Below are 26,928 nucleotides of genomic sequence, written 5' to 3'. Positions count from 1 at the left end.
ATTTTCTTGCTTGCAACGATATATCTGATCTTAAGAAGTAATTAGCTAAGCTGAAAGAAAAGTCTCTGAATGCTAGAATGAAATATGACCCTGCTTTTGCTACTTCACCTATCTTTATTACTGATAAGGATTATGATTTCTCTGTCGATCCTGGGATAATTACTTTGGTTGAATCTGATCCTTTTTATGGCTATGAATCTGAAACTGTTGTGGCACATCTTACTAAATTGAATGATATAGCCACCCTATTCGCTAACGATGAGAAAACTCACTACTACTATATCCTTAAGTTATTTCCGTTCTCATTAAAGGGTGATGCTAAAACATGGTTTAATTCTCTTGATCCTGGTTGTGTGCGTAGTCCCCAGGATATGATTTATTACTTCTCTGCTAAATATTTCCCCGCTCATAAGAAACAAGCTGCTTTAAGGGAAATATATAATTTTGTGCAAATTGAAGAAGAGAGTCTCCCACAAGTTTGGGGGAGGCTTCTCCAATTACTTAATGCTTTGCCTGATCATCCTCTCAAGAAAAATGAAATACTTGATATCTTTTATAATGGACTAACTGATGCTTCCAGAGACCACCTGGATAGTTGTGTTGGTTGTGTTTTGAGGGAAAGAACTGTTGATCAAGCTGAATTGTTATTGAATAATATGTTGACTAATGAAAACAATTGGACACTTCCTGAACCAACTCATAAGCCAACTCCGAAGAAAAGGGGTGTTTTATTTCCCAGTCCTGAAGATATGCAAGAGGCAAAGAAATCCAAGAAAGAAAAGGGTATTAAAGCTGAAGATGTTAAGAATTTACCGCCTATTGAAGAAATACATGGTCTTGATAACCCGACACAGATAGTAAAGGTAAATTCTCTCTATAGATTTGATGAAGGTGATATTCCTCGTTATAAGTCTGCTAGTCAATGCTTAGATGAGTTTGATAATTTTATCATTAAACAAGAAAACTTCAATGCTTATGTTGGTAGACAATTGAACCGTAATGCTTACATGGTTGAACACTTGAGTGATTATATGTCTAGAGTTAAAGGTGAACTTTAATTTGTTAGTAAACATGTTTCTATGGTTATCACTCAAGTAGAACAAGTGCGTAAGGCTCAAAATGATTTGCTCAATGAATTAAATGATAAGAAAAATGATAATGCTATTAGAGTTGTGATTAGAGGTGGTAGAATGACTCGGGAACCTTTGTATCCTGAGGGCCACCCTAAGAGAATGGAGCAAGATACTCAGGGAAATAATGTCGATGCACCTAGTCCTTCTAAAAAGAAGAAGAAGAAAAAGATAGGACTTTGCATGCTTCTACTGAATCTGCTGTTGACACACCTGAGAATCCCAATGATATTTCTATTTCTGATGCTGAAACACAATCTGGTGACGAACATGAACCCAGTGATAATGTTAATGATAATGTTCATGGTGATGCTCAACCTAGCAATAATAATGATGTAGAGGTCGAACCTGATGTTGATCTTGATAACCCACAATCAAAGAATCAATGTTATGATAAAAGAGACTTCATTGCTAGGAAGCACGGTAAAGAAAGAGAACCATGGGTTCAGAAACCCATGCCTTTTCCTCCTAAACCATCCAAGAAAAAGGATGATGAGGATTCTGAGCGCTTTGCTGAAATTATTAGACCTATCTTTTTGCGTATGCGTTTTACTGATATGCTTAAAATGAATCCTTATGCTAAGTACATGAAAGATATTGTTACAAATAAAAGAAAGATACCAGAAGCTGAAATTTCCACCATGCTTGCTAATTATACTTTTAAGGGTGGAATACCAAAGAAACTAGGAGATCCAGGAGTACCAACTATACCATGCTCCATTAAAAGAAACTATGTTAAAACTGCTTTATGTGATCTTGGAGCCGGTGTTAGTGTTATGCCTATTTCTTTATATTGTAGACTTGATTTGAATAAGTTGACACCTATTGAAATATCTTTGCAAATGGCCGATAAATCAATCGCTATACCTGTCGGTATTCGCAAGGATGTGCCTGTTGTGGTTGCAAATGTTACTATTTTAACGGACTTTGTTATTCTTGATATTCCCGAGGATGATGGTATGTCGATTATCCTTGGTAGACCCTTTTTGAATACTGCAGGGGCTGTTATTGATTGCAACAAAGGCAATGTCACTTTTCATGTTAATGGTAATGAGCATACGATACACTTTCTGAGGAAACAACCTCAAGTCCACAGTATAAATTCTATTGGAAAGATTCCATCGATTATTATTGGAGGTTTTGAATTTCCTATTCCTACTGCCAAGAAGAAATATGATATTCTTATTGTTGGGGATGTACATATCCTCGTTCAGGTAACCTAGTGTTATTCGAAAATTCTTTGGTTTCATGCGATTCGGAATGAGTTTGTTAACAAGACTTGATCAACCTTGTTAGTAGATTCCTTTTGATAAGCATGAGATTGATGAAGTTAGAAAGCACAACCTTCTGTACCCTCCTTTTACTCTCCGTTATTTAGATTTAATAAAGCAAAAATAGTATTTTCTGTCTGTTTTCTGAATTATCCTTGCAATAAAAAAATACCCGAAAATAAAAGTTCTCCAAATGCCCTGGAAATGAAATATGATTTTTTTTCTAGAATATTTAAGAATATTTGGCACTGAGAACACACTAGAGGGAGCCAGCACTTGGCCATGAGGGTCCAGGGTGTGCCCACCCCCCTGGGGCGCACCCCCCTGCCTCGTGGGCCCCTGGTGGTCCCCCTCCACTCATTCCTGCACCCACACACTCCTTATTCCTCCCAAAAAATTCACCAACCAACTCAAGCACGAGTTCTAGCTCATCTTGCTGCAATTTTTGATCTCCTTGCTCAAAGCTCCATTCACAAAATTGCTTTGGGGGATTGTTCTTTGGTATGTGACTCCTCCAATGGTCCAATTAGTTTTTGTTCTAGTGTTTTATTCATTGCAAACTTTTACTGCCTAGGTGACCCTGTTCTTGAGCTTGCAAGTCAAATTTATTTGGTCCCAAGTAGTTCTAATGCATGATATAGTCTCTAGGCAGTTGTGGGAGTAGTTGCTATCAATTTTGTTGAGTTTGGTTCACTTTTATTTTGAGTTACTAAAAATTTCAGAAATTTTCAGAAAAAGATGAATAGGTTATTGAGGGGCTCTTCGAGTCAAAGCTCGGAGGATAAGCAAAGTGAAGAGGATAAAAAGCCCAAATATAATCTCCCTCGCACATCGGAAGTTCGGTCGTGTGAATGGCCTTGTGATGAGTTCTTGAGAGCAGCCGGGATTCATGATGATTTTTATTATTTGGCTAAGAATGCAGGCCTCGCCGACTTCCTCCACGACCAGCTCGATCAGTATCTCCTACTCACTAATATTTTCATGCAATTTTTTTTACTTTTATGCTAGGAAATCACCACCTTCAGTGGAGTTTCATTTATATGATGAGGTTAAGGAGATGTCACTAAATGATTTTTGTGGGGTTTGCAAGATACCCTTTGTGGGCAGCATAAAGGAACCACATCGTAGTGATGTGGATGGATTTATCGATATGATTGCTGTAGGGGAAACGGGGAAGGTTTCCGATGCAAGAATTACTAGCATACATTTTCCTGTTCTACGTTACCTTGCAATATTTGCTAGTAGATGCTTAATTGGTCGCTTCCCAGTCTTTTTCTAGCCTTCACTTGTACGAAGCGGGAATACTGCTTGTGCATCCACTTCCATAAACCCCAAAGTTATTTCATATGAGTCCACCATACCTTCCTATATGTGGTATCTACCTGTCGTTCCAAGTAAATTTGTATGTGCCAAATTCTAAACCTTCAAATGAAATTCTGTTTTGTGTGCTCGAATAGCTCATGTATCAACTAGGGTTGTCTAAATCTTCCATGCTAGGTGGGTTATTCTCAAGAGGAGTGGACTCCGCTCCTCACTCACGATAAAATGGCTGGTAACCGGGATGCCCAGTCCTATGCTCAAATCAAATCAAAATAAATGCAAACAAAACTCCCCCAGGATTGTTGTTAGTTGGAGGCACCCGTTGTTTCGGGCAAGCCATGGATTGATGATTGTTGGTGGAGGGGGAGTATAAACTTTACCATTCTGTTTGGGAACTGCCTATAATGTGTGTAGCATGGAAGATATCGAGATCTCTTGGTTGTTATGTTGACAATGAAAGCATGCCACCCAAAATATTATTTATCTCTATTTCAAAATCGAGCTCTGGCACCTCTACAAATCCCTGCTTCCCTCTGCAAAGGGCCTATCTATTTACTTTTATGTTGAGTCATCACCCTCTTATTAAAAAGCACCAGTTGGAGAGCACCGTTGTCATTTGCATGCATTACAATTAATTTATATTGAGTATGACTATGACTGGATCTCTTTTACCATGAATTACAATGTCCAGTCAGTCCTTGATCTTCAGGGGTGCTCTGCATTTATGTTTTACGGTCTAAGAAAGGGCTAGCGAGATACCATCTTGTTATATCATATTACACTACAACAGGAACCCCCATTTAGCAACGCATCAACTCGTTGTTGAATGTCCATATAAATGTTGCTAGGGTCTACACCAACGGATTTTTATGTGTTGCCTTTGGTGGCGTTGCTAGGGCCTACAACAACGTATATAATTGCGTTGGTAATCAACACGAATACGCGTTGCAAACTAGCAACGTATATAATTGTAGCCTAACAACACTTCAATGCGTTGGTGGTTACACCTACACAGGCTGATTTGAAATAGGCATAATTAACAGATCAGTGCAATGCTTCCATTTTATATATGGGGATAACACCTACATATCATGAAAAATTAGAAGTATTTTATATATCCATCAATAATTACTAGATCAATATAGATAGTACACAAGACCAGCAATCCAGTAAACAGAAGGATCTCATATATTAAATCAACTCGTTTGCAATACATGGAACACGATCCAAGGAATATACACATGATTTTCTATACATCGAAATGAAAATAACACTCAATAACATTAATGTAGAACTATCTGGTAGTTGCCCCATTCTCCGCCTTGCAATCAGGACCTTAGCCATGTACCATCTATTTATCTTGCAATCAGCAGCTTAGCCATGGACCATCTATTTATCTTGCAATCTACAATAACAAAAACTGGCATGAGTCACCAAGCCTGGCAAATTATGATAGAAATCAGACCTCCATAGTAATTCTGCGCAATATTGTTTGAAATTTCCTGTCATGTTACAACTTATAAGTATACACAATGTATGTTTTGCTATTTAAGAATGCTAAAATGTCCTTTCTTTTTCTAGCAGGTTAGTGGTGAACTCAATATAGGAACCATCTAGTTCTAGTAGTTGGAAACATCCACTAGAGGAAGAGGTGTGTTTTCAACTGTATGCAGTTTTTTCCTGATCTTTCCCTTTTCTACAATGGTAGTAGTAGTCATCTTTCAGATTCACCAAACCAAGGTAAAGTATGCCAACGTAGAGGGAGAGAGAGAAGCTTACCAATGCGGGGGTGCGCCTTTGGTGCAGCTTAAGGTAGCTCGACGATTGACAAATGATTGATCAACAATACAAATAGGTACAGAAAGCTTGGGAAATCGGATGTACTGGAAGCTGAAAATAAAATAAATGCATGAAACGAGTTCATATTTGAAAATTCAAAAATATGTTTCATATCTCTGCGTGTTGATAGTTGTGATTCATGTAAACAAAGGTTAGAATATTCTTGCATTTAGATTCTGTAATGATTTATCTTGTATAACACATGAACACAAAGAACTATATCCATCCTAAGATTTTGGATAAGATTCCAGATTATGATGTATAGAGTTGTACAAAATATGGATCTGAATGCTTTATCTTACATCAGCCAAGAATATCAAGCTAGATAACATGTATGCCAGTCTTCCATTGAAAATTCACCTATAGAATGCGAAAATGAAGAAATAAAAACAGTATATTTTTTAAAAAGAACTTAATTTATTTAAAGGAGTGGTGTGGCACAATCATCAACTTGCGAAGAATTCCATGCAATAAAGACAAAGCTCTGAGTTCATTCTTAAGGCATCTTCTGTAAACTTATTGATTTATATATTTGCTAATTGCAATACTCATATGTCCTGAAGATTTACCTGTAAGAGAAAAGCTAATGCAAGCATGTTAGCTGAAGCAAAATCACTTCAGAACCTGTGAAGGAAGATGAAAATTAACGATTATACAATAAAGAGGAATATTAGGATGAGTAGATGCATGTGAGGCTTATTCCTATAGAACTACACAATGGAGGTGTTTGGTTACCGAGATTGTACCGTAATCTGATTACAACGGGATCAGTTACCGCCAAATCGTGTTTGTTTCGCCGCGGCTGTAATCAGATACAATGTAATCATGTCCCATCACTATACAAAACTGATTATGCCCCAAATCGGCTGTATCGGGACCCCGTCTTCTGTTCCCGCAGCTGCACAAGCCGCTCAAAGGGTGCGAGAGAAAAAGAGCAGCGGCAACCACAGCTCGCCAGCCGTCACCCATCGGCATGCTTCGCCGGCATCCGTCGCAGCGCGAGATCGAAGCCGCTAGCGGCACGCATGCTTTGGGTCAGACGGTGGTCGGTGGCGCGTGAAATGCGGCGGCCGGCAGAGCGCGAGATCCAGCGGCCGCCGGCGCGCTAGATTAACTGAGCAGGCGGTGAGGTCGCAGCAGCTGGCGGCGCGGGAGGAGCATAGCTCACGAGCGACGGCGGCAGTCTTGAGTCGGGGAGACAGACGCGCTAGGGAAGAAGAGGAGGAGCGACGTTATCCAATTACGTTACCTAGGCCAACCAAACAAATTGAGAAATAACTCGTTACACCTCCTAAAACGCTGCGATCTGATTACGCTACCATTTACGTTACCATTTTTGTTGCCAAACACCTCCTATGTGGGAGGATTCCTAAACACTGATAAGTACATTTTCTTTCCCAGAAATTATAATGATGTCATAGATAATAGCGCTCACCTATTAAGTGATACTTGAAGGAATCTTCTTTCGTAAGTTTGTCACAGGGTCACAGCTCAGATATCCAGAGATACCGTCACATCTTATTTACTTGATCTGCCATGAAAATCTTCACGAAAATATAACTAATTATCCACACACATAGCAAAAAGAGAATTAAACCTAATGCATCACAAGAAAGAATTATTGAGAAAAATGAGACAGAGATATTTTTCCTGGATTAACACATACCTAACTAGAAACAACTTGCATGGGCAGAACTAAATGACAAACTGAAATATGCAAGCCCAAAATCGAAATACCTAGAAATGTGAAGTGGAATGTTGGGCCTCCAGGATCGAGTAAGGTCGCTCACCATGATGGTTGTTGTCCACCTGTGATCTATGATGACACAACGGCCATCCCTAGGTAGTCATATTTCACTTGCAGATGACGACAGTGGAGCTCAGACCATGGAGCGATGCACTGGATCAAGGATGTGATCTGGTTCTACAACATATGCGAAGGAAATTTACATGTTCAGGCAGTAATACAAATAGTTGTGTATACAAAAGGACAAAAACACACTGTTTATTGCACACATCCTCATATAAACACGGTATAACTAATGCAAGTATGTTTTAATGTCACTTGGAACAAACATAAAAATTTCTATTAACAAATATGTAAGTTAGGAGAGTGAATATAACGTATTTTCTTCAGGTTAAATGTAACTATACCACAACCCTACTATATGTTCACACAAAGAAAACTCAGAGAGTAAAGCAATCGGCTTTGATAAGAAAATGGTTTAAAAAAACTAACTGCTGGGCGTCCGGGGTTCACACACGTCTATGCTAGTACACCAACTGACATAACTTTTACTAGCAAGATATACCACAATTACGTATGAGTGGAAGGACAAATTCAGGCAGCACCTCAACAAAAGTAACGCTTCTACAGAGTAATATTTGGCATTGTTGAGAAAATCGTTAACTGGTAGCTGCTCGGTTAGCTGGCGAGTAGGGGATTAATCTGCTAATCGGCAAGTTAATCGGCCATTTAATCAATTAATCGGACGATTTATCGGTTTATCGGCTACTCGGTGACCCAACGAGTAGGGATTAATCGGCAAGTTAACTGGTTAATCGGATGAATTCTTGAACAGGATTATTTGGTTTATTATGATCTGACTATATAGTGTAGGTCATCATCGCGATGGACGGCAAGGAATCAGCCATGGCGCGATGGCCATGCCACCCAAAGCAGCGGAGGGGAGGAGTGACTTACAGAACAGACGGCATCGGAGTCGAGGTGACCCTGGCGGAGTAGCACCGTTGAGCTCGAACGGGCGTCCGTGGGTGTGGAGACGCAGGGGTAGTTGGCAGATAAACCGGAGGCGGAGGAGCCGCGCCAGCGACCCGTGGCGAATAGGGTTGCTGCGGAGGCGTGTGCAGGGATGGGGACGACGTTCCGGCGACGGAAGATAGGATAAGAACAGTGAGCAGGGAGGGGGCGGTGAGCAGGGCCGCGGAACTGCGCCGGAGCTGCCCTGATTTGGAGGCGGCGGCAAGGTTGTGGCCATGGAGCTCGCGTGAGAGAGGGGAATCGGGGGAGAGATGTGGCAGAGAAAAAATATTTGTTTTTTTATCCTTATATCTGCGTGATATGAGGAGGAAGCAGGTACAGGGCTGGAGGTGGGGGTGCGGGGAGGTTCGTGGGGAGGTGGGAGGTTGAACGCAACAACACATGTCATCATCGTTGCTGCACATACGTTGCTATACGGGGGTTCTTGTTGTAGTGTTATGATTGTTTTGATAAAGTGTTGTCATCCGAAATATATTATTATTGCTCGCTAGTTGATTATGCTATTGATATGAGTAAACATGAGACCTAAGTATTATTGTGAATATGGTTAGTTCATAATCTTTGTTGAAAACTTGAATGCTGACTTTACATATTTGCAACAACAAGAGGAAACAGAGTTTGTAAAAAAAATTCTTTATCACTTTCAGTTTATCAACTGAATTGCTTGAGGACAAGCAAAGGTTTAAGCTTGGGGGAGTTGATACGTCTCCATCATATCTACTTTTCCAAACACTTTTGCCCTTGTTTTGGACTCTAACTTACATGATTTGAATGGAACTAACCCGGACTAACGATGTTTTCAGCAGAATTGTCATGGTGTTATTTATGTGCAGAAATAAAAGTTCTCTGAATGACCTGAAACTCCAGGGAGATTATTTTTGTAATTAATAAAAAATACTGGTGAAAGAACCAAGGCCAGGGGGTCCACACCCTGTCCACGAGGGTGGGGGGCATGCCCTACCCCCCTGAGCGCGCCTCCCTGCCTTGTGGGCCCCCTGAGGCTCCACCGACCTCAACTCCAACTCTAAATATTCACGTTCGGGGAGAAAAAAATCAGAGAGAAGGATTCATCGCGTTTTACGATACGGAGCCTCCGCCAAGCCCTAATCTCTCTTGGGAGGGCTGATCTGGAGTCCGTTCGGGGCTTCGAAGAGGGGAAACCATCGCCGTCGTCATCATGAACCATCCTGCATCACCAATTTCATGATGCTCACCGCCATGCGTGAGTAATCTCATCTTAGGCTTGCTGGACGATGATGGGTTGGATAAGATTTACCATGTAATCGAGTTAGTTTTGTTAGGGTTTGATCCCTATTATCCATTATGTTCTGAGATTGATGTTGCTATGACTTTGCTATGTTTAATGCTTGTCAGTAGGGACCGAGTGAACATGATTTCAGATCTGAACCTATTATGTTTTCATGAATATATATATATGAGTTCTTGATGCTATCTTGCAAGTCTATAGTCACCTATTATGTGTTATGATCCGGCAACCCCGAAGTGACAATAATCAGGACCACTCCCGGTGATGACCGTGGTTTGAGGAGTTCATGTATTAACTAAGTGTTAATGCTTTGGTCTGGTACTCTATTAAAAGAAGGCCTTAATATCCCTTAGTTTCCAATAGGACCCCGCTGCCATGGGAGGGTAGGACAAAAGATGTCATGCAAGTTCTTTTCCATAAGCATGTATGACTATATTCGGAATACATGCCTACATTACATTGATGAACTGGAGCTAGTTCTGTGTCACCCTATGTTATAACTATTGCATGAGGAATCGCATCCAGCATAATTATCCATCACTGATCCAATGCCTACGAGCTTTTCACATATTGGTCTTTGCTTAGTTACTTTATAGTTGCCACTGTTACAATTACTACAAAACAGCTACTGTTACTTTTGCCACTATTACCATTACTTTCATACTACTTTGCTACTAAATACTTTGCTGCAGATATTAAGTTATCCAGGTGTGGTTGAATTGACAACTCAACTGCTAATACTTGAGAATATTCTTTGGCTCCCCTTGTGTCGAATCAATAAATATGGGTTGAATACCAGGTCGTGCGTGGAGCGGGGCATCGGGCGCGGCAACAGGAGGACGCGGATGTCGGTTATGGCAACGAGATTGAGGGGGAGGTGGGGGGATTGTCAGACAGGCTCACTACAGAGCTCGTGGAGGGCTCGGTGAAGCCATGGAAGGTCGAGGTCATCCGTGTTGAGGCAGGGGTGCGGTCCGAGGTTGGTCGGAGGCGCGGTAGCCGTGTTGTAGGAGAGGTCCGAGACGGTGGCCAGGATGGCGACTGCTACTTGCTGCTCGGTGGAGGTCCAGGGGCGATGGGGTGGAGCAGGAGCAAACGGAGGGAGGAGAGGCTACGAGGGGGCTCGGGCATGAGGCGGCTTGCCTCTTGTCTGGTGTGCGGCGGCGCGAGGGGGAAGGTGAGGAATCGAGCAAGAGGAGTGGGGAGAATCAGGGGAGTGGGTGGTAGCGGGCAGTTAGGTTAAGGCCTCTCAGCCCAGCAGGGGGGAGCTGGTCTTCTGTTCCTTTTTTTCTGTCTGTTTGTTTCTTTTCTATTCTATGTTCTGTTTGCACTTTGATCAATAATTCACTTTAGTAAAATGTGTGGCTGGTCTCAGTATTTAGTATTCAACATACTACATACCCCGCTGTCACAAAAAGTTTAGGATTGTTTGTATTTTTATTAAATGGAAATGACCTATATGCGGCTCTTTTGGGTACTGTTTTCATATCCAGTGGCATTTTAAACTTTTAGAAAAATGTTGGTTAATGCATGACAATTATCCAATGAATATTTGCAACCTAATGAACGTTTTTAATTCACTGCTTTATGAAACTATAATTTGACTTGTTATTTGAATTTGTATTTGAACTAATTTTGGAACGAGTGAGGTTTAGCAAAATTTAAATTATGATGACCTGGCATCATTAACAGGGGTTTACTATAACTTAACTATTAGGGTGTTACATAGCTCCCCCTAGACATGTCCCTACATCTAAGCAAGATATTATATGAGTATGTGTGCATGAGCAAGAATTTCAAACCAAGTTACTTATATCCACGATATTTAGCTCATGCCTTAACTCGCAGAATCTTGCTTCATCAAGAGGCTTGGTGAAAATATCGGCTAGTTGATTCTGTGTGTTGACATGGAGTAGTTCAATGTTTCCCTTGGCCACATGATCCCTAATGAAATGATGACGAATCTCAATATGCTTGGTCTTGCTATGTTGTATTGGATTCTCGACGATCTTGATTACACTTTCATTGTTGCACCAAAGAGGCACTTTGCCACATTTGACACCATAATCCATCAAAGTCTGCCTCATCCATAATAACTGAGCACAAAAACTTCCGGTGGCAATGTACTCGGCTTCGGCTGTTGAGAGAGATATACAATCTTGCTTCTTTGAAGACCAACTTACCAAAGATCTCCCTAGGAATTGACATGAATCGGAAGTGGACTTGCGGTAAACCTTGTCTCCGGCCCAATCCAAATCTGAGTATCCCATTAACTCAAAAGATAATCCTTTGGGATACCAAAGGGCCAGGTATGAACCAAATATCAAAGGATTCTTTTCACCGCCGAATAGTGACTCTCCTTATGAGTGTATTGAAATCTTGCACACATACACACACTCAACATAATATCCGGTCTAGATGCACAAAGGTAAAGCAAGGAACCGATCATGGAGCGATATACCTTTTGATCCACTTCTTTACCATTGGGATCAAGATGAAGTTGGCCATTTGTGGGCATTCGTGTCTTCATGGGCTTAACGTCTTGCATTTTGAACCTCTTGAGCATGTGTTGAATATAAATAGATTGGTTGGTGAAGGTTCCTCCTCTCAATTGCTTCACTAGAAAACTGAGGAAGAACTTCAATGTTAATAGCATGGTTAGTGGACCCAAAGATAATATCACCAACATATATTTGGCACACAAACAACTCTCCTTTTACTCTCTTTGTGAAGAGAGTGGCATCTATTACCACAATCTGGAACCCCTTCTCACTTAGGAATGTCGTAAGGTGATCATACCAAGCACACGGTGCTTGTTTGAGTCCATAGAGCGTCTTATGGAGTTCATAAACGTGAGAGGGGTGATCAGGGTCTTCAAAATCGGGAGGTTGCTTGACATACACCAACTCCTTAAGAGGACCATTAAGAAATGCACTCTTCACATCCATTTGACATAATTTAAAATCATGATGAGAGGCATATGCAAGCAAGATGCGAATGGATTCAAGACGAGCAACGGGGGAAAAAGTTTCACCAAAGTCCAAACCTTCAACTTGGGTGAAACCTTGTGCCACTAACCTTGCCTTGTTCCTTATTACTTGTCCATGTTCATCTTGTTTGTTCTTGAAGATCCACTTTGTTGCAATGACATTATGATGCTCTTTGGGTCTTTCCACAAGGGTCCATACTTTGTTATGGGTGAAATTGTTGAGTTCTCCATGCATGGCATCTATCCAATCCAGATCCTTAAGTGCATCTTCTACCTTTAGGGGCTCAACACAAGAGACAAACGAGTGATGCCCACAAAAGTTTTCCAAACGTCTACGAGTAGTTACCCCCTTTTTGATGCTTCCATAGATGTTCTCGGTGAGATTTTGAAGATGCTTTAGCTTGGCGGCCAATTTTTGCTCTTTGATTGCAAGCTCTTATTCACTTGGTTTTGGACTTGATGAAGAAGCTTGACCTTGAGATTGTTTTAACCCTGGAGACACCTTTCTCTTTGCAACCACAAGTTCTTGTTTGTTGGGAAGTGACGATGATGAAGAACCTTGTGGTTGGGTTTGATCTTGATCTTGATCACGAACTTGAGCTTGATCTTGAGCCTCAATAATTGGTTCTTCACTATTTGGCTGAGCTTGCCCTTGATCTTGCTCGGGAATATGAGGGACTTGATCTTGTTCTTGGATAGGTTCATGATCTCCCATAGCATCTTGTACAAGTGGTGCCAGTGATGACTTCCCTTGTGGAGACTCCACAAGAGGGGCTCTTACTCCTTCTTCTTCTACTTGGACTTGGGGTGTTTCTTGTGGAAGAATGTGGCCTATCCCCATCGTCCTTATATCTTGTGAAGGAGCCTCATCATCTACAACATTAGGAACAATTTGCTCCACATGGGAGCCATTATCTTCATCAAACTCCACATTTACCGTTTCCTCAATGCATCTGGTGGATTTATTGAGAACTCGGTAAGCATGAGAGTTTGATGCATATCCAACAAATATGCCCTCATAAGTTCTAGGCTCAAACTTAGCTAACTGGGATTTCTTGTTTAGAATTAAACACTTACAACCGAATACCCGAATGTATTTGACGCTAGGCTTTCTCCCGATTAGGAGTTCATATGGGGTCTTGTTCATAAGCTTGCGAAGATAAAGGCGATTTGAAGCATGACACGTGGTGTTGATTGCTTCGGCCCAAAGCTTGTATGGAGACTTGTACTCGTCAAGAATGTCCTAGCCATCTCAATAAGAGTCTTATTCTTCCTCTCCGCAACACCATTTTGTTGGGGAGTATATGGCGCAGCATATTGATGCTTTATCCCCTCTTCACTCAAGAATTCATCCATCATGTAGTTCTTGAACTCGGTACCATTGTCACTTTGAATTGCCATGATCTCACAATTATGTTAACGTTGAGCTTCTTTGGCAAAGTTGATGAATGTTTCTTGAGTTTCATCTTTGGTCTTGGGAAAGAACACCCAAGTACATGTTGTGTAGTCATCAACAATGACAAGGCAATACCTCCTCCCACTCAAACTATCATAAGTTGGAGGCCCAAAAAGATCCAAGTGGATAAGCTCATGGGGCCTAAAGGTTGTGATGATAGTCTTCACTTTATGAGCTTTTCATGTAGTTTCCCGGCAATCCAAGCACTACAAGGACGATCTTTGGCAAAATACACATTGGTTAGTCCAAGGATGTGCTCCCACTTTAAGAGAGCTTGTAAATTTCTCATGCCAACGTGGGCTAGGCGTCGGTGCTATAGCCACCCCACGTCGGTCTTGGCCATTAGGCATGTTGCAAGATGACTTTTCTGTTTTGAGAAATCAACCACATAAACGTTGTCTTCAAAATTCCCAACAAAGACCACTTTGAGATTGCTTCTCTTAAATACGGTCACATGGAATTCACTGAAATGAGAATCGTAACCGACATGTGCCAATTGAATTGTTGAAAGTAAATTGTAGTGAAGGGATTGGCAAGCATGACATTTGAAACAGAGGAATCGTTAGAGATTACCACTTTGCCCAACCCCTATACATTTCCCTTGCTATTGTCACCAAAGGAGATGTTCAAAGAGGCCTTGAGAGAATCAACGAACTCCACAGGCATCTCCCTTTCCCCGGTCATATGATTGGTGCATCCACTATCGATCACCCATTGTTTTCCACTAGTGTTATAGTCCTACAAGAATCAAGCTTTGGTTTTAGGTACCCATTTTGCAATGGGTACTAGAGAGTTAGCAACAAGGGTCTTAGGCACCCAAATAGTCCAAGCATAATCATTATAGTTAGTGCCAACAAAATTTTGCAAAGGTATAGCCATCATTTCCACTCATGAGGACATAAGATGGATTATTCTTGCTGGCGAAAACCTTGGGAATGGCCTTGTCCCTAGTGACCTTGCCATTCCCAAAAACACCTTTTACTTCTCCTTCTCCTTGTGCCCCTCTTGCACAAACACCACCTTTTGAGGAGGAGAAGGAGGAGGACTGGTCTTCTTCTTGTTACTCTTCTTCTTGTTCTTACCATTCTTGGATGCGGGATTAAACCCAATTCCCTCCTTGGCAACACACTCCTTTTGGTTTCTCAAGAGGTCATTGAGGTGTTTCTCCCCTTGAATGCATGACACAAGGCCTTTCTCAAATTGGGCCATTAACTTCTTATTCTCCTCTTGGAGCGAGGTGCAATCATGAACAAAGCTAGCTATACAATAACCATCATTTGACTCCATATGAGGTATGGAAGTGAGTGCCTTAATGGTGGTAGCTTTAAGTTGAGCATAAGACTCAATGAAGGCAATGAGGTCGCCTTTGACAACCTTGGAACTAGTCACAAGGAACTCGTGTTCCTCACAAAGTCTCGCGTGATCAACTAGAAGCTTTTCATATTTAACATTAAGGGCATCTTTGTTCTCAAGAGCAAGTTGCAAAGCATCATTGGTTTTTAACAAAGTCAATTTGATTAGTCGACAAGGCTTCCTCAAGTGATGATCTCATGATACTCTCTTCATGTAGTTCGTGCTCGAGGAGTTCGACTCTCTCTTTTTCCCCTATGAGGAGGTTTTCAACGTTCTCAATGAAGTCATCACGTTCGGCGAGTGACTTAAGGAGATCGCCAAAGCGAGCATGAGCTTCACCATGAAGAGTGTAGACGGTGTTTTTTTATTTGTACTTAGTTTTTACCATGAAAGCCATCAAGGATTCCTCATCATTATCCACGCCTTCGTCACATTCATCCACCACTTTCTCACATGAGACATTGGGAGTGTAGATGGCGGGTTTTTGGGATTTGGACTTAGTTTTTACCTCTTTGGCCATAAGGCACCGACGAGTGAAAGGCTTGTCCTCGTTTGGAGAGTCGAAGAGGCCGGTGGTGGAGGAGGAGGTAGTGCCATGCATGGCAATGGCGGTCGTGCCACTTGCTCATCATCACCGTCATCTTCATCTCCGGACATGTATTCTTCAAGAACAAGAGCCTTGTCATCTTTCCTCTTTGCAAACTTGGTGAACTTCTTATTCTTGAGCACAAGCTTCTCGGATTTCTCTTCACATCTCTCATACGGACAATCATGCACAAAGTGTCTTGGGATATCACAATTGTAGCATTTCCTTCGTCCAAATGATCTTCCTTGAAGATTCTTCCCTTTGTTTGCCATGGTCCCGGAGTACTTTTTGATTAAGAGAGCCAAGTCTTCCGCAAAGTCATTTGCCGGGCATGAGGTGTCAACATCTTCATCACAAGTCTCCTCACTCACTTCTTCATCCCTTGTGGGTTGGCTAATTCATACGTCTCCGTCGTATCTATAATTTTTTATTGTTCCATGCCAATATTATTCAACTTTCATATACTTTTGGTAAATTTTTATACTATTTTTTGGGACTAACATATTGATCCAGTGCCTAGTGTTAGTTCTTGTTTGTTGCATGTTTTATGTTTCGCAGAAACCCCATATCAAATAGAGTCCAAACGGGATAAAAATGGATGGAGACTTATTTTGGAATATTTGTGATTTTTGGGAGGAAGAATCAACACGAGACGGTGCCCGAGGTGGCCACGAGGGTGGCCCACACCACCACTTTAAGTGGGCGCGGCCCCCACCCTCGTGGGCCCCTCCTAAGGCGGTTGATGCTCTACTTTGGCCGCAAGAAAGCTAAATTTTGGAAAGATATCTGGGCGAAGGTTTCAATCCAATCGGAGTTACAGATCTTCGGATATAAAAGAAATGGTGCCAGGGCAGAATCGGGGAGCGCAGAAACAGAGAGAGACAGAGAGATAGATCCAATCTCGGAGGGGCTCTCTCCCCTCCCACGCCATGGGAGCCAAGGACCAGAGGGGAAACCCTTCTCCCATCTAGGGAGAAGGTCAAGGAATAAGAAGCAGAAGGGGGGCTCTCTCCCCCTTGCTTCCGGTGGCGCCGGAACGCCGCCGGGGGCCATCATCATCACCGCGATCTACACCAACACCTCCATCATCATCACCAACATCTCCATCACCTTCCCCCATCAATATTCAGCAGTCCACTCTCCCACAACCCGCTGTACCCTCTACTTGAACATGGTGCTTTATGCTTCATATTATTATCCAATGATGTGTTGCCATCCTATGATGTCTGAGTAGATTTTCGTTGTCCTATCGGTGATTGATGAATTGCTATGATTGGTTTGATTTTCTTGTGGTTATGTTGCTGTCCTTTGGTGTCCATCATATGAGCGCGCGCGTGGATCACACCATAGGGTTAGTTGTATGTTGATAGGACTATGTATTGGAGGGCAAGAGTGACAGAAGCTTCAACCTAGCATAGAAATTGATGCATACGGGGTTGAAGGGGGACCGATATATCTTAATGCTATGGTTAGGTTTTACCTTAATGAACGTTAGTAGTTGCGGATGCTTGCTAATAGTTCTAATCATAAGTGCATAGAATTCCAAGTCAGGGATGACATGCTAGCAGTGGCCTCTCCCACATAAAACTTGCTATCGGTCTAGTAAAATAGTCAATTGCTTAGGGACAATTTCACAACTCCTACCACCACTTTTCCACACTTGCTATATTTACTTTATTGCTTCTTTATCTAAACAGCCCCTACTTTTTATTTACATGCTCTTTATTATCTTGCAATTCTATCCAACAACACCTACAAAGTACTTCTAGTTTCATACTTGTTCTAGGTAAAGCGAAAATTAAGCGTCGGTATGAGCTTCTCGAGAAGGAGAATCATGCAAAGGCGGCTGACCTGAAGAAGGCGCTGGATTCAGCTAAGGAGATGCACTCTGACATTAGAGACGCGCAAGAGGAACTTCGACAAGCCGGAGAAATCGCGGCTGGAAACCCCTATTTGTTGTGAATGAAGTTCTTAGATCTAAAGTATGCTCCTTTGGATCAACTTTGGAGCGCTGCAGATGAGTATGCGGACTTGGCGAAGAGTACGGCTGATGCGACCAACTAATTCAAGGATCATAAAGATAATGAAATAGAAAGGCTATTCTGGTCGCAATTTAGCGCTCCAACGCGCTTATTGCCATTAAGTGAGAAGATGGCTGCTATAGCCGAGCTCCATAGGTTGTCCGGTCTTGCTATGAGGTCTATAATAGACCATCTGTGGCCGAAAGGACCGAGGCCGGACAGTTACTTTGGTTTAGTGCAGCAATTATTTGGCGCCAGATCATGAATCGATGTCGTGAAGAGGTCGGCGTGCATAGAGGGTGCGCGGATGGCTCTTGCCCGTGTTAAGACATATTGGGCGGATATGGAGGCCACCAGCATTGCAACCCAGGGTCCGGCAGGGAGCCAAGACCCAGCCGAGCACTATTTTGAGCAGGTCATAGAAGGTGCCCGTAGAATAGAGGCTCGGTACTCGAAGAATGTCATGTTCGAGTGACAAGTCTATAGATTGTAAACAATTATGTGTTAATTATAGAGGCTGTTTTTATACTTTTGCCTGAAAGTATTAGAATGTCTCCTGTGTGGCCGTTTATGTATGCATATAACATGAAAGTTAGCAGTCGTTGGCTTTAGCCCCCACGCATATGATGCGGGGGTGTTCGAAAAAATATGCGTAAACACACTTGATCTAACGTCTTGGTCCATTAAGGAGGTGATCGCACGTCGAACCAGGCAACCGGACTATATAGCTGTAACACTTTCACTTAGCTATAGGAGTTGAAAGGTGGGGCTACTATGTAGCCCCTAGTACTTCCACATGCATCCGGATATGATGCACGTACGTACTTGACCGGGAAATCGGTCCTTCACTGATGCGGAGGAATCCTATAGATTCCGATGAGTCCTCGAGTGGTTGACCAGTCTCTCTTTGTATCATGACAGTCAGTTTTGGGCTTTCTCTACTGAGGTGCTCATCCAGAATAACCAGGGCACAATCGCAGTAGTTCTCCTTTGGCCGCCTTAGCTGATAGAACGAAACGTAAGGCAGCAAACCCAGGAGCCGGGCTAACCCAACATTTGACCAAAGACATGATTCAGAGATGATGCATATAAGGCCAAACTCCTGACGCCGAACACTCCCGAAGGTATTCGGACTTTATAACAAATATTGGGCTGAGTAACGCCCTTGACCCTGTATTTCCAGGTACGTGCATTGCTCTGTCGTGGCGAAAAGCCTATAACGTCAGTGTCCCTTGTTGGTGTATGGAATACCCATGAGATGTCAAGCAACAAAAGACAGTAAAGAAGGTTTACACAGGGGCTTAATCTAAAGAGAAACCTTTGAGCAGGGCCCTGCTGCACGTCTCCACCTTTGTCTTCATTGTGCCGTATCCTGGAAGGGTGTCGCATGAGTAGTGTTTGTAAAACGAAAACTCATATAGAGGAGTAAGCGTGCGGGAAGTTGGTTATTCTCAATGGATATTAGAAATATGAGATATTGGCCTATTGATAAGGCAAGCCGAATTGTGGGCTTTATTATGTGTTGACAGCCCCTAGTACCATTTATGGGGATATATGTATAGCACCCAGCCAGGGTTTATCCGGGCTATTGTTGATGGTGGTGCACCGGACTCGTCTAGCCGTGTATGTGGTCTTAATGACCGATCATGCGTTCTGGTGGGAGAGGCCGCTTAGTGTCCGGCTACAGGAGCTACCGCATACTGCTCTGTGTTTCCACTAACCATTATGATGCCACGTGGGCCGGGCATCTTAAGTTTAAGGCAAGCGTAGTTCGGTATTGCGTTAGAGCAAGCGAAGGTCGTTCTTCCGAGTAATGCATGAAAACTGCTGCTGAAAGGAGCAATATCGAAGAGTAATTCCTCGCTTCTGAAGTTGTCGGGAAAACCGAATGTTACTTCTAATACGAGGGAGCCCCGACAGCGGGCCTCAACGCCTGGTATCACTCCGTTAAAGGTGGTGTTACTCTGGCTTATTTTGGATGGGTCTATCCCCATCTTGCGGATGGTGTCCTGATATATCAGATTAAGACTACTGCCGCCGTCCATTAGGACTCGAGTGAGATCGTATCCATCAATTATTGGGTCGAGCACCAAGGCAGCCGATCTTTCGTGCCGGATACTGGCCGGGTGGTCCCTGTGATCAAAAGTGATCGGGCAGGCCGCCCAGGGGTTGAATTTGGGGGCAACGAACTCCATGTGGGTTGCGTGGACCATGTTTACTGTTTTAACTTCTGGCGGGAATTTTTTCTGTTCCCCAGTGTTCGGCTGGCGAGGCTCATCCTCGTCTTCACTTGGTGTTTCCCCTTCCCTTGTGTTCCGCGTTTAACTTGCCGGCCTGCTTGAAGACCCAACACTATCTGTGAGTATGATTTGCAGGTTTTTCCGAGATGCCATGGATTTGGCACAGTCTGTCCAGGACTTTATTTAGGCCAGACGGTCCTTCATTACTGCCTTTAAATGGCTTCTTTCTTTGACCGGGTCGTGAGCCCCTGAATCCAGCGTTGACTGCCATGTTGTCCAGACTATCTTCATTGCTCCGACGCTTATTCTTGTTGCGTCGTGGCTTCCCATTGCCATCTCGAATTTCGGATGTGCCCGGGTCGCTGGTGCCTTTACGGGCCAACCAGCTGTCCTCGCCCGCACAAAAGCGGGTCATAAGTCTTGTTAAGGCCGCCATCGTCCTTGGCTTTTCTTGGCTGAGGTGCCTGGCTAGCCACTCGTCCCGGATACTGTGTTTAAAGGCCGCTAGGGCTTCGGCATCCAGACAGTCGACGATTTGGTTCTTCTTAGTGAGAAATCTGTTCCAAAGCTTGCGAGCTGACTCTCCAGGCTGTTGTATTATGTGACTTAAATTGTCTGCATCCAGAGGTCGGACATAGGTCCCTTGGAAATTGGACCTGAAAGCGTACTCAAGTTCCTCCCAACTTCCAATTGAATTTTCGGGGAGGCTTTCAACCAGTGCCGAGCTGGCCCTTTCAACTTGAGGGGAAGGTATTTGATGGCGTGGAGGTCGTCCCCACGGGCCATGTGTATGTGAAGGATAAAATCCTCAATCCAGACCCCCGGGTCTGTTGTTCCGTCATATGCCTCTATGTTCACGGGTTTGAACCCCTGTGGAAATTCGTGGTCCAGCACCTCGTCGGTGAAACACAGGGGGTGCGCGGCCCCTCTGAACCTGGACATGTCGTGGCATGTTGTCGACGGTTGTTGTATCCGGGTTTAATTCCGAACTGGTATTTGATCAGTATGATCATTTTGGTGACCATAATCCTGTGCCGGAGCGCGCCCTCTGGATCCATAGACGGACCTGGTCGCACCAGCCTTTTTGTCCAGGCGCTCACGTAAATCGTGTGCGGCGTCAGTGGCTGCTCTATTGCGGCCATTAAGTGGCTGGTCCGGCCGATTGGCCGTATTGTTCTTTGGCGGAATGGGCTCTGCAGCCTCTTCGTCGAATTCCGGCAGCAGCTTGCGCTTTGGGTAGCTCTTTGTGTGGCAATCGTCGCCATATCTTTCTTCAGTGTCTAGCACTTTCTTCCATCTTCGGTTGAGCGTATCCTGTGCGGCGTTAAGCCTCTGTTTATGCTTCTTTAAGCTCCTCGTTGTGGCCATAAGCCTTCTACGGAGGTCATCTTGTTCCAAGCGTCTTTCCGGGATGATGAATGCATCATCAACCGGACTGTCCTCCTCTCCGGAGGCAGTTTGCTGATTTCGGCCCTCGGGATCGCTGTGGTCGGGCGTCTGCTCCGGGTTGTGTTCGACACGACCTGGCTTATCCTGCTCCATCGCTGGGTCCCTATGGTCGTTGTTGCCTTTGGAGTCAACCGGAGTGTCATCCTTTTTTGCGTTGTTATCGCTATTTTTACTGTGACTGGACTTAGAGCGGCGCCTGCGTCGTCGTTTTGATTTTTGTCCCGGGGGTTTGTCCTCCGTTGTGTACTTTTTGTCACCATTGTCTTCTTTAGGCGTATCCACCATGTAGACGTCATATGATGAAGTGGCAGTCCAGCGCCCTGTGGGCGGTGGTTCCAGATCGTCCAATGCATCGACGTCCATACCATCGATGTTGTCAGAGTTGAATTCAAGCATGTCTATTAGGTCATCGACAGTGGCTCTAAAGTGGGTGGTGGGTGGGTTGCGATTTTCTTCATCATCCATGTCCCACACGGGCCGGGCATAGTTCGGCCAAGAGTCTCCTGATAAAGAGAGAGACTTTAACGAATTTAGCACATCGCCAAAGGAGGAGTGCAGAACGATATCCGCGGCAGTGAATTCCATGATTGGTGCCTGATCAGTTCCGACGGGCACGGATGCGTGCAGTTCGGAACCGGCGGCCGGAGACAAGTCCGGGGGTTCGGCGACACAGATTTCCTTAGGAGTGGAATCTATGTTCGGCTCTAATGTTGATGAGTGTGTGACCTCCGTGGCGGGGTCCATCCCCCCGTCCTCAGATGGCACGATCTGCTCTGGATCAAAGTCCGGAGCGGTAGCACGTGCGATATCCCGAATATTGTCCGACGGCAGATCTAAGTCATGCACATCGCGATCGTTCGGCGCTCCTGACGTGGGCTTGAGTCCGTCGAATATCAAGTCTCCGCGGATGTCGGCAATGCAGTTTAGGTTCCCAAACCTGACCTGATGGCCAGGGGCGTAGCTATCGATCTGCTCCAGATGGCCAAGCGAGTTGGCCCGCAGTGCGAAGCTGCCGAACACGAAGATCTGTTCGGGGAGGAAGGCCTCACCCCGGACGGCATTGTTGAAGGTTGGATAAGCCATCGAGCCTTACAGCGACGACACAGAGGAACTCTCAATGAAAGCACCAATGTCGATGTCGAAACCGGCGGATCTCGGGTAGGGGGTCCCGAACTGTGCGTCTAAGGCTAATGCTAATAGGAGGCTGGGGACATGATGTTTACCCAGGTTCGGGCCCTCTCGATGGAGGTAATACCCTACTTCCTACTTGATTGATCTTGATGATATGAGTATTACAAGAGTTGATCTACCACGAGATCGTAGAGGCTAAACCCTAGAAGCTAGCCTATGGTATGATTGTTGTTGTCCTGCGGACTAAACCCTCCGGTTTATATAGACACCGAAGGGGGCTAGGGTAACACAGTGTCGGTTACAGAGAAGGAGATCTATTATCTGGATCGCCAAGCTTGCCTTCCACGCAAAGGAGAGTCCCATCCGAACACGGGACAAAGTCTTCAATCTTGTATCTTCATAGTCCAACAGTCCGGACAAAGTATATAGTCCGGCTGTCCGGATACCCCCTTATCCAGGACTCCCTCAATGGGATCCAAGGACCAGAGGGGAAACCCTTCTCCCATCTAGGGAGAAGGTTAAGGAAGAAGAAGAAGAAGGGGGGCTCTCTCCCCTTTGCTTCCAGTGGCGCCGGAACGCTGTCGGGGGCCATCATCATCACCGCGATCTACACCAACACCTCCATCATCATCACCAACATCTCCATCACCTTCCCTCATCTATATTCAGCGGTCCACTCTCCCGCAACCCGCTGTACCCTCTACTTGAACATGGTGCTTTATGCTTCATATTATTATCCAATGATGTGTTGCCATCCTATGATGTCTGAGTAGATTTTCGTTGTCCTATCAGTGATTGATGAATTGCTATGATTGGTTTAATTTTCTTGTGGTTATGTTGTTGTCCTTTGGTTCCCATCATATGAGCATGTGCGTGGATCACACCATAGGGTTAGTTGTATGTTGATAGGACTATGTATTGGAGGGCAAGAGTGACACAAGCTTCAACCTAGCATAGAAATTGATGCATACGGGATTGAAGGGGGGCCAATATATCTTAAAGCTATGGTTGGGTTTTACCTTAATGAACGTTAGTAGTTGCGGATGCTTGCTAATAGTTCCAATCGTAAGTGCATAGAATTCCAAGTCAGGGATGACATGCTAGCAGTGGCCTCTCCCACATAAAACTTGCTATCGGTCTAGTAAAGTAGTCAATTGCTTAGGGACAATTTCACAACTCCTACCACCACTTTTCCACACTCGCTATATTTACTTTATTGCTTCTTTATCTAAACTGCCCCTACTTTTTATTTACGTGCTCTTTATTATCTCGCAATTCTATCCAACAACACCTACAAAGTACTTCTAGTTTCATACTTGTTCTAGGTAAAGCGAACACTAAGCGTGCATAGAGTCGTATCAGTGGCAGATAGGACTTGAGAGAATATTTGTTCTACCTTTATCTCCTCGTTGGGTTCGACACTCTTACTTATCGAAAGAGGCTACAACTATCCCCTATACTTGTGGGTTATCACTAATCACTTTCTTGGCCTTCAAGGCAAGATTGGAGTTCTGGTTGCTTGAGCAATTGCAAAGGTCTTCTTGGACTTGGTCTCCAAAAGAACATGAGTGGAGAAAGTGGAGATAACTTGAGCCGCGGTCAACTGTGATAATCCGGACGTTGATGTATCATCGTGACCATGGTATGTTTCGTGAGAACCATAGCATCTATGAACTTGTCCTTGATGAAATCATCATTTGCCCAAGTGCACTCAAAGGTTCTCAAGTTGAGCACAAGGTACTTTAGCCTTCGGTAAACCTCTTCCGCGGACTCGCCCTCATTCCTCACAAAGAGATTGACTTATTGCTTGAGCAAATCCAACCGAGATCTTCAAATTGGTTCATCTCCTTCGAGAGCCTCCTCAAGGCAATCCCAGATTTACTTGGCGGTCTTAAGGAGAGCAATGGAGTCACTATAGTCTTCGGTCACCGCGGTGCACAACATGTTGTGGGCGGTTGCATTAAGTTGATCATCAACCGCTTCTATTGGAGTGAGATTGATTGGGTCCTTGGGGTTGAATCCATTGACCACAATCTACCAAAGCTGTGTTGAAGCACTGCGAACATGAAACTCCATATCTAGCTTCCACTTAGCAAACGCATTAGCTTTCAAAGGGGGCAGAGGCCCAACAGGATTAATGCGAGGATGTTGCAAGGGTTGAGGAGAGTAAAAGGGTTCCACGACATTGTACTTGGGAACTTGAGTACGAGACGGAAATGGAAGAGGTTCTCTCGAGTCATATGCATCATGAATAGCATTTGGATCAAATGAGTTTGATGCGGATATCGAGGGCTTTAAGCGAGCATCAAATTCCTCCTTGACCGAGGAACGAACTTCTTTCAACATAGCGGCTTTGAGGTCCACAAACATTGAAAGAATATCGGTTGCGGTTAAGGGGCACCCGGGTTAATAGGAGCGGCGGGAGCAATGACCGGAGCACCAAGTGCATCAGGGGGGGGGGGTAAGTTTTCACCATCCTCCACAATGGGTGCGCCACCTACCACATTCCCTGGATCGACCATATCCTCTAAGATTGTAAAACCTTATATTAGAGCACAAGGCTCTGATACCAATTGAAAGGATCGATACGGTCGACTAGAGGGGGGTGAATAGGAGACTACAAATTTTAGTCTTTCTTGTTAATTTTGAGGTTTAGCGGATAAATAGGGTTCACTAGATATGCAACTAGGTGAACACAACCTATATGACAAGCAAGCTTAAAGCTAAGTATGCTAGACAACAATCTAAATAGCAAGCCAACAAGCATACAAGGCAAAGTAAAGTGCGGGAAAGGATTAACCACAAGTGAGACAAGGACGTGGATTTTATCCCGAAGTTCATTCTTCCTTGGGGAAGAGCTACTCTCCATTTAGAGCGGTGCCGGAGCCAAAGCTTGCAGAACGCCACCGAAGGCTCACCTAATCTCTTTCAAGTCACCCCCAACAGACCTCGAATCACTCAGGGTTGGTTTTGAAGGCGACCACCACACCTTTACAAACTTCTCCAGAGCACACCAAAACCAAGGAAACTTCCGGAGCAACCTCTAACCTCCTAGGAGCCCAAGCTCCAAGAGTAACAAGTCAATGGGGAAGAAATGTTGCGGGGAACGCGATTTGGTTTGGTCAAGATGTAGATCGGGTCTTGCTCTCCCAATCCCCAAAGTTTCAACAAGTTTGGGTGGAGGGATTGAGAGTATTGAGAAAAATGGAGTGTAGAAATGGTGGAGCTCAATAAGACATTAGGGTTGGGGATGGAGGTGGAAGAAGGGGGGCTTATATAGTGTTCTTGAGTGGGCGGTTGTTTCTGCCCATTGGACCCTGTGTGCATGCGCTATGTCAGCCCCGTGCGCACGGGGTACTTAGAGACATATGCACCACCCCGTGCGCACTAGGGTCCTCAGAGAGTTTGCAAGCACCCCGCGCACGGGGTCAAATGACCCCGTGTGCACGGGGTACTCAGAGAGTTTCTGACTACCCCGTGCGCACGGGGGTCAAAAGACCCCGTGCACACGAGTTATCCAGAAACATTCTGTTGCAAGCTTTCTGGGTACCCGACAACACACAATGTATAGGAGGGTGGTGGGAGTAGGTAGGCTAGGTGTATAGGTTTTGGCAATAGCATTCCCCCACGACAGACTTCGTTAGAGACCCCTCTTAATAGTGCGGTCTATCCTACGACTCGAATCAAACCAAAAAATAAATCGTCAAATCGCCAGTAGACCACGTGATGTAGAGCATCCTACGTACATCACCGTGTCAAGAGTCTATTTGGCAAGTGACACGTGCCACATCTACTTCACATACACAAAGGTGAATCATCTCCTTTACACGTGCTCACTTGACCCCTTCGAGGATGGTATACTACTTGACACTCCACTCGTGTGCATGCATTGGAATGCTACGGACGACGAGGAGGAGTGCGAGCGCAAGTGTGCAACTACACCATCCGCGAGGGAAGTGTGGAAGCAAAGACGGAAGAAGAAGGAGCTACCAAAGAAGCTCCAGCCATCGGACGACCGGTCGGGAGCGGACGCCCGGCGCCTGAAGCCCCAGCCTACCCAAGTCCCAGCCAACGCAGGCTACAGCGAGCGAACG

The sequence above is a fragment of the Triticum dicoccoides genome, chromosome 4B, assembly GCF_002162155.2.
Source record: "Triticum dicoccoides isolate Atlit2015 ecotype Zavitan chromosome 4B, WEW_v2.0, whole genome shotgun sequence".
NCBI lineage: Eukaryota > Viridiplantae > Streptophyta > Magnoliopsida > Poales > Poaceae > Triticum > Triticum dicoccoides.
Note: the sequence above shows the minus strand (reverse complement) of the source record.